At 52.6% G+C, this 13,123-nt stretch overlaps 1 protein-coding gene across 4 annotated transcripts in view; it reads right to left on the minus strand.

Annotated features, from left to right (window-relative positions):
- Positions 1-13,123, minus strand: part of Hivep3 (HIVEP zinc finger 3) — a 411,053-nt gene that overhangs the window by 103,209 nt on the left and 294,721 nt on the right. The window contains exon 1 of one of the 4 annotated variants that reach the window (XM_021235132.2): positions 4,030-4,111. The exons of the other annotated variants lie outside the window; for them this stretch is intronic. The gene's annotated coding sequence lies outside the window, so the exon portion shown is untranslated. Of the gene's footprint in view, positions 1-4,029; positions 4,112-13,123 lie in introns of those variants that run through there. 4 annotated transcript variants of the gene reach the window in all.

Below are 13,123 nucleotides of genomic sequence, written 5' to 3' on the forward strand. Positions count from 1 at the left end.
CATGGCTTCACAGAGAGTATCACACCTCAGAACTCCAGAGACCTTCCAACTTAGAGATTCTTAATAAAGTGACAGTAACGTTGATTTCCACAAAGGCATGGGGGAGTCTTGTTTGGATTAACCACAAGGACCATCTTCATTCACACATTGTGTGATTTTTAAAAAAACTTTGGGGCCACAGTCCTAGGTTTGACCCTTATCTCTTTCTGAACTTGCTGTACAACTGTAGGCAAATCAACTCAACAGGGCACATAAAAAGCCTACTATGTGCTGGTGAGATGGCTAGGTGGACAAAGCTGCCAAGCCTGAGGACCCAAGTTTGATCCCCAGGACCGGCATGGCGGAAGGAAAGAACTGACTCCTACAAACTGTCCTCTGACCTCCACATGAACATGTGCACACACCAGTAATATATTTTAAAATGTAACTAAAGTCCTACAATAGGCAGACTGTGGTCACAGAAATAGATAGGAAAGTCACAGTCCCGCTTAACTCTGACTTCCTTGCCTGGACGTTGAGGACCAGCAGTTGCTAAGGGTCTCTTCTGTGCCAGGCCCTTGAGATGTGGTGTGAGTTCTCACTCTACCCTACCAAGAGCCTCAGGAGGTCAGTTCTCCACAACTGACTCTTCTCTGGGGAAACAGAGGCACAGGCCCATGAGGTGGCCCGGGTGAGCCTGCAGCAGCAACAGTGTGTGGCAATGTCCGAGAGCGCTCCTCCCGAGCCCTCCCTCTTTGGCAGATCAGCCCACAGAGTGCAGGGGATAATAGAGCAAGTGCTCTGCAGCCGATCAAGAGCCGCACAGATGCATGACATCATGGTTATTAATAATGGAAGCAGCACAACCAATCCACCATCCATCCAGATGGACCACCTGAACCGCCTCTAATCGCCTGCACACAGATCACAGGACTGTAGAGGGATGACAGGGAAGCACCCAGGAGTGCTCCCCTCTTGGCATGACTGGGGTGGGTGGCCAGATAGAGGGGCTAGTCCTCTGAGACAGCAGAGGCCGCCTGGTCTCCAAACACAGGATGCTTGCAGTTTAGCCTCTGTGAAGGAGCCAAGACGGTAATTAGGCCTTAGATGGAGCAGCAGGCTCTCCCAGAGGATCCCGGCTGGGAATCCATGAGCAGTGGTTAGCTGCCTGGGTCCTCTTGGTGTCCCTTAGCCTGGCCCCCTCTGACTGCAGGGCCTTAACCTGTTGCTCCTCTGCCTGGTGGTTTTTCCTGACCCTTTACATGCTGCTATATTTCCTCCCTTGCTCAGGGTGTCTGAGAATTCCTGAAGCCCCAAGTCTCGCTTCTGCACCCTCTTCCTTCTGCTCCCAATGTGCTCTGTCCCTTGGCTGCCTGTCTGTCTCCACATGGGCATCAGAGCCAGGCAGCTTGGTCTTGCCCTCTGATACTCATCATCTTTCTTCCCACCAGAAAGCAGGCTCCTGAAACAAAGGGAGTGAACCATTTTTACAGCTGGGATCTCTAGATGGCTGCCCAGGACCCGCCAAGCCCTGGACAAACCGTGCATCCCCTGGGATGCTGGTCTGGGTCACAGCCATCCTTGCCACCAGGGATGCTCATGCTTGCCCTCTCCTCTGTGCCCTTTCTGATAAGTGGTGGGGTCCTTACCACCTCAGTGTTTTGGTAGTCAATTAAAACAAATAGGATAACACTCCTCAGAGCTGTGATATCCCTTTCCATGTGACCAAATAGCAGGAAACATTATGAGCACATATGGCCGGGCATGAAAGAAGTGGGAGATCCTGAGAACGCCAGGCATTGGCTCCGCCCAGACACGGTTTCCCACTCACTCAGGATGCATCTTGGGGAGCAAATGCAGGCATTCTGCCAACTCTGGGGACATGGGGACATGGGAGTTTTCTGATTCGTGACTCTTGGCCATAGGCTGGAGCACAACAGGATGGGTGTGTGTGTGTGTGTGTGTGTGTGTGTGTGTGTGTGTAAGAAAGGACGTGGGTGTAGAAGCGGATGTGTGAGTGTGAACAAGTATACAGTGTGGGATGTGTAGGAATGAGTGTGAAGATGTGGGGATGAGTGGACAGGAGTGTGTGAGTGTGTGTGTGTGTGTGTGTGTAAGAGAGAGGGGAGAGAGACACAAAGGAAGAGAGACAGAGACAGAGAATCCGCATCTACAGTGGGTCTATGTATAGAAGTGGGCATTTGAGTATGAAGCAGTACGCAGGCACATGTGAGAAAAAGGTTGTTCATCATGGAGTTCACTGACAATTTGTGCAATTGTTTGAATTTTACATGCTTTACAAACAAATAGCGCATAGTAGGTTCTTAATCAACAGTTCATCCAATAATCAATCATGCAAATCAATGTGTTTTCCCAGTGTGCTCCATAGGTGCCCACATAAAGCAGCAAGGATGGTTCCAGAAGAGAATTTCCTCACTTTGGCATGCAATTCAGTTATATGAGAGCACTGGATGGGACTCTGGCTTCTGGTCCCCAACCTGTTTTCTGACAGCTGATTAACGGTGCCTGGGAACTGCTCGATGGATTTGGTCACTAGTGGGTGATCTCAGGTCACTGTCGGGCTAGCCACTTGTGGCTCTGAGCTTCTGCCTGTCCTCCACCAAAGAGGGCTATCTGAACTTGGCTGTCAGCTTGCAATTGTATGGCGCCGCATCAGCTCTGTGAGAAGCCGGCGAAGCTCTTCCTCCCCAGAGCAAGCCCATGTAACTTGAAAAGGGCCCACAGTCAACAAGAGAAATGCCGGATTTGACAAAGTTAAACGGGTTCTTGTACTGCAGGACTTTTCAGGGCCTTTAATTTGCCAGTATGGATTGTGATTGACCAGATGGGAAATACAGAGCTTTGTAGAAACTGCCAGACTTTCTTGAACAGGGAAACCTTTACTTGTAGAACAGCCTTCAGAACTAACGTTCCACGGAACACACCGGGAAATCTGCTAGCCAGCACAAAGGACACTTGTTGATGCCTACTTCTGTAAAATGATGGGGCAGAAATGGTGTTCTAGGTCACAGAGCAGAGCCGTGGCAAATGGGCAAATGCCTGTCCTGAAATCATTCAAACCACTAGAACAAGCACGTGCACAGAACTTCACAGTTACAAAAACAATTTAACTTACAGGCCTGCCGTTCTCCCTGGGGGACACTCACCCCCATTTCCAAGATGATCAGAGCACAGATGAATGACGTTCAGACCACTCTGATCTGGGTGAGCCACTGCGATGGGCCGGTCTCTTGACCGACTGCGACTCTACCTGCTCTCTCTGTGGTCTTCATCAACCCGTTCATGAATACATTACACTTTATAGGTGACAATTGTGGTCATTATGCAAAGCCTCTGTAGGAACTCAAGGCTGACGCCACCGCACCTGTTTTGCAGCCACCACCAGTCCTGTCCCAAGCCCAAGCACCCCGCACATGCCAAAGTGGGGAGGGTTGGGTGCTCTGAGAAACACCTATGGAGCAGAGCTCTGGAAACACCAGTCTGAGAGGCCTGAGAGCTTCTTGTCAATGGCAACACGGTCTCCGCCACTGCAGGTATGTACCCTATGTGCCACCACCACCACTCCGAGCCAGGTGCCATTCTGCCAGGAGGAAGGAAGAACCAGAGCAAGGCTACTTTCACTCTCTAACAGTGAGCGCGCAATGAGCAAAGGCTGTGGGCTCTGACAGTCTGAAACTGACGAGGCCTCCAGCGGAAAACGTGGCCAGAGAGACCAAACCCATTCAGCAGTTTCCAGAGGTGTGCGGACCCCGCGGTGGGTCCCTGCAAAGGGCAGAGGATGAGCGCAGGACCCCGGAGGCTGTGCACCTGAGGGCAAATGGGGCTGAGCACCGCGGCGGTGTGCAGACGCGGGAACGCTCGTCACCCTAAGATGATGACAGAAGTAGCGTTGGGGAAAAGCGAGCGCAGAGCGCGTGCACCGGCGCAGAGCCCGGGCCGCTCGCACCCAAGGGATCCGGGAAGCTGGGACTGCCGCGCCCACCCGCTGTGATCGCACTCCTGCGGGGACGCTGGGCGCTCGGTGCTTACCTGCGGCCGGCTGGGCTCGGCGCCTCGGGCTGACTGCGCTGTGCTGCGCCGCGCCGGGCTAGCTGCGCTGGGCTGCGCTGGGCTGCGCGCCCGGCCTCCGGCGGCTCGGCAGCGCCCGCGCGCTCGGCTCCGCCCGGCTCGGCTCCGCCCGGTGGTGCCCAGGGCGCTCGCTGGCGGCCCACGCGGCGCGGGGTGGGCGCGGGGCGGGCGCGGCTCCGGGCCGCCCCGCGACCGCTGGGAAGCTCCTTATTTGGGCAGTGATGTCAGGGGAAGTCGCAGGGGTCGGACCACCCACTTCTTTCCATTCTCTACCCAGAGTTTCCTGTTGCCAAGCCCGGGGACCCCGCTGTCTGCCTCAGGCGAGCACAACCGGGCCACCAGCTGGTCCGGGATGCCCAGGCAGCCTGGGTCATGGAGTAGCCCCGTGCAGCGCGTGGTGGCCGAGGCAGGGGCTCTGCGGCTGGGGAATCCCCGGCTCCAGCAGCGGCTGGGATGGTCGGCTTGGCCGCCTCCACTGTGACAGGCCGTGTCACTGTGGGCGCCGCCCCTCCCTCCGTGCCCGCCCCGGCTCCCGCGCTGTCATTTCCTCTCAGGCTCTCCAGAGAGGACAGGCAGGGAAGCCCCGGTGACCGCTGCTGGGGGCCCTGTCGCTGGGTGGCAGGCCTGGAACTTACAGGGCCCGGAGGGCTCCCATTGCTTATCCAAAGTGCACTCTGCCAGCAGTCTTCCTCCCAGATTCTAGCCCTATCCGGGAAGCGTGTACATTCCCAGGTGGGAATCAGCTTTAATGCATGCTGGGAGTGGAGAACCTGGAGGGGCCTCCCTGGGCTCTGACTGGGTGGGGATGGGAGTCACCCCCGGCGCTTCCTAATGGTCAGACCTTACCAGAAGCTTCTGCATCCCAGGACCAGACCTGCCTCACTTTGGTCCTCGTAGGGAACATATTTGAGGCACCGCCCCGCTCCCATCCCCCCCCGGCTCCCAATCGTCCCTATCAGCCAGCACAAAACCTGTGGCCTTGAGACTCCAGCATTGTCTGCAGTCTACAGGTGCCTGTGCTATGGCTCAGACCCCGCCGGTGTTGGGTGGTGGCTGCCCTGGATTGACCGACTCCAGGCCTAGTTTGTCTGCCCCGGAACAGCCTCAGGAAGAGGTTATGAGGACACGAAGAAGCCAGACTATAAAGAAGACACGCTGTAGGGATCACGGAAGGTCCACCATTGTCCAGCATGCTGACCAGGCCTTTCTCAGAGGACCCTTAGAGGACCCAGGCTTTCTCTGGCTCCAAAGGCCATGATCTAAAATGCCTCTGGGCCCAAGTATTTGACCATGAGTATTTGTGTGCCTTCCTGCAACAGCTCCACCAGAGTTGGTGCTTCCCCACCAAAGCCAGGCCAGAGCAAACGGATCACCCACAGACCACCAACCTTAATAGATGGAGCCCCGGCTATCTAATGGGTAACTGATTCCAAGGAGCTGGAGGGAGAAGGCCATGGCTGCAGGGCTTATATGAAGGGAAGGCAGGTGTGACAGTAGCTGACCATAGCTGCTCACGACTCAACTGTTGCTTATCCACCAGTTACCAAGCTTCCTAGTAGTTTGGTGGATGCCCATCCCGCTCTTCCCCATCTTCCAGAAGCCAAAGCCTGGCTCTAATGTGGCTATCTCCTTCCTTTAGGAAAGGTCATGTGCTCTGATGTGCATGAAAGCCCCCTCCCCTCCCAAAAGAAACTGCTGCACTCCCCAACCCTCCTGCCCAGCCTCAGGGGGCTCCCACTGTGAACTAAATCTCACTCCTTGCGGTCTAAGCACCACTTTCATCCTCGGGCTGCTAGGCCCACCTTATACAGATCCTTCCCTGGGGCAGGTGCTGCAGGACAGATGTCTGATCCCACCCCATCCCACCCCTGCTCTGTCCTCACAGTCCTAGTAGAAGTAGCTTTGGGCAGAAAAGTGAGCAATTGCTTCTGCCAAGGTGGATGACACCCTCTCTTTTGAGAGGTGGCTCTGCTCTACCTCTACTTGAGACTCTCATGTTGCCACGGGTGACCCAGTGGCTCCTGCTTCTACAGGTACACCTGCATCTGTTACCCTAACTGCAGGTAGTTGTGATGGATCCTCCCTTAAGACTGGGCCTTCCAGGGAGTTCCCTTTCTTGATTAGTCTGTCTTCCCAGGACTGAGTTTACTGATATTGTATTGTCCAGAAAATGAAGCACCCCCTCCTGTGTGTGTGTGTGTGTGCTGATCACAGAAAGAGCAGAAGAGCTACACACAGAGTCATCATAGAGGTGCTGGTTCTGGCTCTGCATCTGGACCGGAAGTGGGGGTGGGGGAAAGTTAGCAAGACCAGACTGGATGCTCGGGAGACAAAGCCATGGTACTGTGGTGGAATGGCTGCCCTCAGGTTCTTGGCAGATGCTCCTTGGTGCTGCTGACTCTCTAAAACCCTGAGATTTGTCTCTCTACTGCTATCCCTTGACCAACTTCTCGGCAGCTTCTGACAGGCAAAGACTTCTTCATAACAACTCCAGAGTGAAGAGTCCTGACCTGTACATGCTTAGCAGGAAGGAGCATGCCTCCAACAAACAGCTATGGCTATACTTGATCCCTCAACCCTCTGAGCTACACAGGCCCTTACGGCAGTAGCCAGGTTGATCATCCAAGGCTCCTCCCACAGACAAAGCTACCTGTCACTCAGTCCCATCTCAGTGATGGCATCGTTTCTCACTGGAGACTAGAAGGTCTTTAGGACTCTGGCCTCCATGCTCAGGGACTGATGACAGGAAGCCTTGTGTTAAGGTCAGGGCCTTTGCCTGACTCTTCGTGATTCACCCACTCCCAAACGCTAGGGGTTGTACGGAACACAACTCAGTAGGGAGGTGGTGCCAGGTGCCGTTTCCTTTCTCTGGGCCCAGCCCCTGCCCATAGCAGTGCCAGGTCTTGAGAAAGTCCCAGTGCTTGTCCCCAGGGGCCTTCCCACATTCTTTCATTCCTGAGATGTGAATCAGGTACTTTTCCTTTGCTGGGAACATGTGACATACACGTTCCTGGAAGTTCCATCTAAGGATGGAGACTGATAGATAGGCAAATAGATACCCCAACATCCCTTTTGCAATGCTCCTGCTTGCCAAGCTTAAGTGAGGAAAAGGAAGATATTCGCAGTGGGGAGTAGGCCACATTCCTTCTAGGGCTACAATTCGAGAAGTTGGCAGTCCAGGTGTTCTAGGCTAGAATGCCAAATGCTAGTTTCCATGGAAATCACACACACACACACACACACACACACTCACACACACCTGCTCCAAAGTCAGCATCACATCATGGAGACTTCACAGGCTTGGGAGCCCAGGGCAGGGCTGGCATCTGAACTGCCATTTAAAGTGCCATCTCCATGTGCAATGTCCTTTGCAGCTCCTAACAACCAAACAACAGGCAGGCTTTTGGAATACTTTGTGGTTCCCAAGGAGTAGGGGCTGTCACATCATTCTAGGGAGCATTTTCAAGGCAGAGGTGAGCACCTGCCCTGAGGAACCTCTGAAATTTTTATTTAGGTCTTATCCCTGCCAGTCACTCCATCTCCACCTCTTCCCCTGTGGCTATCACTTTCAGGGCTCAGATGATCTGTGTTGTTTTTCCGCTCACGGTGTGTGTGTGTGTGGGGGGGTGCGTGCATGCATGTGTGTGTGTGTGTGTGTGTCCTCTCTCCTGGGGAAAGAGCTAGAGGTCTCAGCACCTTCTGAGGTCCCTTTGGATTCTCTTGCAGCTTTTCCCCTGACTGAGAACGGTGCATCCAGCTCCCTTGATCAGTCCTCAGTCTGTGGATGACAGCGCAGGCCTCAAGGCCATGTGAACCTGGGTTCCTGAGGATGCCACTGATCTTGATTACCTTACCCTGAAAGACTTTTGTGACATGTCAACAAGGTAGTGTGATGGCTCTTTGGAAGGCAATACCCAGTATCTGGCAGGGCTAAGTACCCGTCCCCACACTGTGATCTAGAATCCAAGCCCCTCCCCATCTTGCTTATATTTATGATGGGGGCCTAGCATGGCAAATCAGAATCCAGAATCTCTTGTCCATCTTTGCTGTCCTACCTCAGGCCACCAAGTCACATGGGGGCCCTCCCCAGCACTCTGCCCAGTCTGTTATTTCATTTTTCTTTTCTTTCTTTCCTTTTCTGAGGCAGTCTCTATGTAGTCCTAGCCGTCCTGGAACTCACCTATGTATACCAAGTTGACTTCAAACTGTCAGAGCTCCTCCTGCTTCTGCCTCTGCCTCCTAAGTGTGAGTAAAGGGGAATAAATCCCCCCATAGCTGGTCCAGCTAGCCCTTTCAAATCCCTCTGAACATGGGAGGCACTCTCAGACAAAATCAAGTGAGACTCAGTCTAGCTAAAATACCCTATCTCCTAGTGCCTTCGATAACTGTACCTCAGTGTGCCTATCTAAGTCATCCTATATTGGCACCATCCTTATCTATGTTGCCCTCTTATCTCATAGAACCCTTTGTTATTTCTGCGTCTGCTAAGTGCACTTCACATGTGCAACCCTTGTATTGGCTCCTCACCTACATCTGCATAATTGGCTGTGTAGCATCAAGGGATTCCCAGTACCCCAGGTGTCCCTGGCTTTGTCCAGCACTGGCTGTCCTGGCCTGTTCCTCTTGTGTGGTCTTTTCTTCATAGCCTAGATGCCACTTTAGAATCTGTACATCTGTACACAAGTGCGTCTCAGCTCCAGGAACATCACAGATAGGCAGAGAATGCTGGCTGTCACACTGTGCCCCTGTAGCCATCCTGTCCAGCAAACAACCACCACAGGAGGCCAGTTAGCCTCCATGCCGTGATTTTCCCAAATGACAGAAGGGTCGTTTCCAGTTTTGGCTGACACTTGGGCCCAGCTTTAGCTCTGCCTTTCTCACATGTATTTCTGAAGGGGACTCCCACAGGGCTCACCCTCCCTCACATGGGGCCCCAGGTGGAGAAGGCAGGGCCTTTGCTTCCAGGAAATCAGATTAGGCAAGCCACACTCCCCTGGCAGCTCTGAGACCAGGCTTTCCCCAGCCAAGGGACTGGCTGGACGTCAATGACAAATGTTCCTTTGCCCATGGCCTTGTGCTCAGCAACAGAGCGCAGTATCTGTGGCCTGGATTCACTCAGACTCAGGCACAGGTCCTACCCCAACACTAACTGCTACCTAGTTCCTAAGACTGAGCTCAGTTTCTTCAGATGTAAAATGATATCTCAGGACATGGTTCCTAGGACTAGGTGAAGCTAATGGAATCAAAGGGAAAAATGCATTTTAAGTACCAAGAATTGAAGCTTGCAAGTAAAGCATGCCCATTAAATGAAGCCCCTCCCTCACCTCCAGCTCTGGAGACACTGGTGACCAAGGACACGGCTCTGTCCGTATGGCTCAAGCAGTTAGGGAAGGGAGAGCATGAGGATTAAAATGCAGGAATAAATACTCACACAAGGTAAACAGTAACAGGTGGGGGGTCTGGGAGTAGTAAAAAGGTGAACAGAACTCTGGGATGGTGCTCGGGGTGACCTTCATCTAACTGTGAGAGATATGGCTGGCAGGGTCACCTCAGGGTACAGGGTCAGGGTCCAGGGGTAGGCAGGAACCAACCCCAAGGGAAGACAAATCCTGCCCTCCTGGTACGTAACAACGAGTTCCAGAAAGGCCTTTTACTGTGGAAAATAACTACGGTGACAGAAGGAAGGGGGAAGAGACGAGAGTGGAGGGCGTGGGGCTGGTCCCCAGGCTGCTCTCAGGAGCCTCATCCAACAACAACAGAGGGAGATATGCATTTGGCTCCACCTCACTGAAACCTTTGTGCTCCTGAGGCATGAGGGACATCACCAGTCTTCCGTCCTTCAGCCTCAGGGCCTTCCCAGAGAAGAGTCATCCTTCTCCAGCAGAGCCGAACAGACACGACAGCTCACAGACTAACTACTCTCCCTTGCAGCCGCTCTATCATCTGTCTTGACCATTTAGGGAACACACACCACTCTCCGTCGTGTGCTGTTTTCCTCTGGTTTTGAAGACTGGATTTAAAGCCTTTTCCTTCAAATTAACAATTCTATTAAAGAATTTCTGCCTAAGACCCCCACTGGATTGTGTGAGTTCTAAGGGGTGGATGCTCAATACATAAGGAACCTGGAAGGTTCTCTCATGGTGCTTCCCATAGCAGAATGGGAAGTGGCAGATGCTGCCACTCTGCCTAGGAGAACAGCAGCAAAACCTCCATCAATCCCTAGGGTCTCCTGACTCCTCCTGCAATCAGCTACTCTGCATGAAAACAAACTCCCAGAGCAGGCTTTCCACATCTACCTGGTAATTTCCTGCAACTAGCCTCTCATGTATTAACCCCCTTGAAGTCTGCCTGGCCAGCTGGAGCAGGGTTCCAAAAGCACCCCGGAGCACCTCACCGGGTGTCGGTGAGAATGAGTTAAGACCTTAGAAGGGAAGGTAGCCTGTGTTTGGTCGGTCTGAGATGAGAGATTCAGATCACTGGGCATCTATTGCAAAGGTATGCAGACAAGATGGAAGATAACAGGACTTGGGGTGGGAGAGCACAAGCATCATATGTCTTCTCTCTCATGAAGAAAATGTATCTATTTATGTGTATATAATTATATATATGCATAAACATGAAAACAGAAGAGGGCTGTTTGTGAGGAGGAAAGAGACCAGTGGAGGAGCAGGAGGACCAAAGGGGGTAACGGGGCAAATGTGCTCTAAGTATGATGGGGTTTATGTATAAAATGCTGTACTTGTACACTAAATGTTTTACATTTAAAGGAGCAGTGAGGGCAGAGAAAACAGAGGGAGGAGTGAAAGAGGGTTAATTTTGTGCTAGATTGCCTGGCATTGGATGTGGTGGCCAAGCTCTGGGTGTGCCTGTGAGGGACACACCCTGGATTAAATTAACCTGTGACTCAGTAGACTGAGTCAAGTATATGTTCCCCCCAAAGTGTGTGAGTATCATCCAGCCAGCTAGGGCACACCTAGGACACTGAGGCTGAGGAAGAGGGGACCCTCCTGCTGGCCTACAGAACTGGGAGCTGGTCTTCCCAGGCTTTGGACTCAGGAAGAAATACTGGTCCTTTTCTTGGCTTTCAGATAGAAACTGACTCCAGCAGATCTTGGGACTCATTGGCTTCCATAACAATGAGAACCAGTTCCTTACAACAAATATGCATATGCACACATGCATGCACACACACATACACAACACACACATGCATGCTCATGCACACTTGCACATGTGCCCACGCGCACACGTGCTTGCACGCATGCACACGTGCTTGCACGCACACACACACGCATGCATGCATGCACATTTTCATTTCTCTAGTAGATCCCTGCTCACGCAGACGCTGAGGACTCAATTCTCCCAGCTATCAGGATCTTACAGGATCAACTCTCCTACCACTCCCTGAAGTGAGTGAGCATTCCCAACCTCCTCACGTTAAAAAATGGCCCCATTCATCTGGCAGTGCCTCTCTGGCAAACGGACACGGGCAGCAATCATTCAATACAGTGCTAAGGGAACAAACACACACCTCAACATATCTGGGCAGCCCTTCATAGATTTGGGCACAACCACACCCATACCTTCATATCATTCCCAAGGCCCTAGTTTCCAGATGAGCCACAGGGGTCCACAGGCAGCCTGCGGACAGCCCTGGCAGATGGACCCTGTCTTAGAGGCACGGCCCTCTTCAGGGGCTATGGTTAGGACTTAGCAAAGACAAGAGTATGCCCTGTGCTTGGATGCTGCTGCCTCCCCTAAACACATGTATTGTGTAACAATGCTCAGCTGATGCAGGCCAAGCCCTGTTCTAGACAGTCAATGAACATCGGAGGGAGCATGGAGCATAGCCCCGCCTCCACAAAGCTTCTACTTTACAGGGAGTGCAGATAGAAATCCAGAAAACACAGGAGCAGAGCTCTGTGTGCGGCAAAAGTAGGAAACAATGACCAGGAGGGCAGGTGTGGGGAATAGGTCAACAAGAGCAGTTAGAATAGGCCTCCCAGAGCAGATATGTTGGAGGCCAGACCTGGTATTGGGAAAACCTTCATGGACAGAGGGAACTGTGGGTGCAAGAGCCCTGAGGCCTGATGTGTCAGGTATTTTAGACAGGGTCTTGTGGGCCACTGTGAGAGCTGCAGGTTTGGAAGAAATAAACGAGGCTCCTAAACCAGGTTCCCTCCCACCCTGTTTTTTGGTTGTGAGCCTAGCCTTTAACGGCTGAGCCATCTCTCCAGCACACCCTGTTTTTAAAAAAATAGGGTGTTGTGCATCTTGAACTAAGGATGATCTTGAACTCCTGACCTTTCTGTCTCCACCATCCTAGCATGGGATTGCAGGTGTGCACCACCATGCCCAGCTTCCTAAAGTAGGTATCCAAGAACACAGCCCAGTCAGGGCAGGCTGTGAGAGTCAAAAGAAACCTGGGAGCCCGGGAGCTGACTAGTGAATGAAGTCCCTGGAGCACAGGAATGAGGACCTGAGGTCAGATCCTCGAACACACATGAAATCAGGTGCCGTCGTTTGAGTTTGTAGCTTCAGTGCTGCTGTAGGAGAGGTGAGGAAGAAGTGGGAACACACCAGGGGCTCACATGCTGCAGCAAAGAGAGCCTTTGTCAAGCAAGACGGAAGGCAAGACCTGAAACCTCCAGTTGTCCTCTGGCTTCTACACATGTGTCACACACACACACACACACACACACACACACACACACACACACACACACACACACACAGAGAGAGAGAGACAGAGACAGAGAGACAGAGAGAGAGACAGAGAGAGAGACAGAGAGAAAGCATCCCAGCAAGATAGATATTAAGAGACTATTTGTTTAAACGCCTAAGGAAGCTTCCAAAGCTAAAAGCTAAAAGTCAGAGAGGAGCCCCCTTGAGGCCTGAGGCAATTCCCCCTGGGAAGGGAATCTGATTCCGTGGTCAAAGCCAGTAAAACACCACAAGCAGCCTGTAGACTGCTGGCTCTGCTGGCTGTCACTGTTGCTGCTCAGCCTCAACAGGACTCAGGGGCTCCACGTCTCTGCTATCTCTGCTATATACT

The sequence above is a fragment of the Mesocricetus auratus genome, unplaced genomic scaffold (assembly GCF_017639785.1).
Source record: "Mesocricetus auratus isolate SY011 unplaced genomic scaffold, BCM_Maur_2.0 Super-Scaffold_100014, whole genome shotgun sequence".
In the NCBI taxonomy this organism is placed as follows: domain Eukaryota; kingdom Metazoa; phylum Chordata; class Mammalia; order Rodentia; family Cricetidae; genus Mesocricetus; species Mesocricetus auratus.